The sequence below is a fragment of the Loxodonta africana genome, chromosome 8 (genome assembly GCF_030014295.1).
Source record: "Loxodonta africana isolate mLoxAfr1 chromosome 8, mLoxAfr1.hap2, whole genome shotgun sequence".
Classification (NCBI taxonomy): Eukaryota; Metazoa; Chordata; class Mammalia; order Proboscidea; family Elephantidae; genus Loxodonta; species Loxodonta africana.
Genome location: NC_087349.1, coordinates 6,020,258 through 6,021,901, shown reverse-complemented (window position 1 = coordinate 6,021,901; position 1,644 = coordinate 6,020,258). Strand labels below are relative to the sequence as shown.

Genomic DNA, 1,644 nt, shown 5'->3' with positions numbered 1-1,644 from the left:
ACATACACTGTCGTTATTTTAAGTGAGTGTCAGATGTGAAAATGCGTTGTGTTCCCAATGGAAACACCATTAATGTTTTCAAAATGTGAATGAATACACGTTAGTGGCCTAAGGCTAGATTCACGAATCGGTACACGATCACAAATAATGTGACAACTCAAAACAATAAAATTGTTTGTTTTAAGATACTGGGTCCATAGGAGTGGAGATTAAGCAAGCCTGGGAAAGTCTAACACAGAAGTGTTTACCTTCACAGAACGGGATGCTCTGTCATAAAAAATCCCCCACATCCTACATTGCAACACAACCACTGAGCCTCCTACCTGAAAGCACCAATAAAGTTTCCGTCATCTCCTTCATGGTGGCCAGGGCAATGCAGTCATATCTGTGTTGGATGCGGAACATAGAGGCAAAACTCTTTTCTCTGTGTGAGCCTCATAATTCAGCAAGTTGCCAGTTCTGATGTTAACCCAGACAATTGTTGTAAGAGCTTCTGTCAGACCCCCTTAGTGTAAATCACAGAGTTTTGGGATGGATGTTAAAATGGCATAGAAGAAGGAGATCATCATCTCCTGGAGGACTGAGTGACTGGAATGGGGCTGGATGTAAGTGAAAATGGTCATGCCAGAGCACAGGGCAACCACTGTGAGATGAGAGGCACATGTGTGGAAGGCTTTCCTCCTTTCCTCTGTGGACTGAATCTTTAGGTTGGTGGAGATGATCCAGATACAGGACAAGAGAACCTGGCAGAATGGTGTCCTCAGCAAGGCAATGCTGGAAACCATGATTGCAACCTTACTGGAGGAAGTGTCCACACAGGTCTGCCTGAGTACACCTAGTAGTTCCCAAGACATGTGATCAATAATCTTGTTTGAATATGTGAGAAGCTGAAAGGCAATGGCAATATGCTAGAGAGAGATGATGGAGCCACTGATCCAGGATGAGACTGCCAGCCTAGCACACAGCCTCTGTGTATTATGGCAGAGTATGGCAAGGGTTCACATAAGCTATGTACTGGTCATAAGCCATTATTGTCAGTATAACAAACTCAATCCCAACCAACCCCAGGGAGAAAAACAGCTGAGCTGCACAGCTCAGGTAGGTGATTATATTCCCTAAGGAAATTCACAAATAGTTGAGGGACTATGCTTGTGGCAAAAGAGACATCCACAAGGGAGAGGTTGGTGAGGAAGAAATACATGGGTGCCTGGAGTCGGTTGCCCAGTCTGATCAGAAGAACAATGAGTAAGTTCCCCTTCACTGTCACCAGGTACATGACAAAGAACAGGAGAAAGAGTGACACCTGAGTGTCCCAGTCACTGGGCAGGCCAAGGAGAGTAAACTCACTCGTCCAAGTCTGGTTATTTATTCCTATTAAAAAATGTGAGGATTATTCATCTGCAGAGACAGTAAGAAATAATAGAAGCTGTTGAATCAGAGAACCATGAGAAAGCATGTTGTGTGTGTCCAGCCAGTCTTCGCCTGATGATTTAGATCTTCTTGAGGCTCAGGTGATGGGCTTGATACCAATATGCATTACATCTGCTCTGCACCAGGCTTCATAAGGACCTGATGTGGTCTCAGGGAGGCTCCTACAGATAATGAGATAAAATCGTATTAGTGTTACATGTTTACCAACTTAGC

General features: G+C 44.2%; 1 pseudogene; it reads right to left on the bottom strand.

Annotated features, from left to right (window-relative positions):
• Positions 1–506: 506 nt before the first annotated feature.
• On the bottom strand, positions 507–1,276 carry LOC111748932 (olfactory receptor-like protein OLF3; annotated as a pseudogene).
• Between the last annotated feature and the right edge of the window lie 368 nt (positions 1,277–1,644).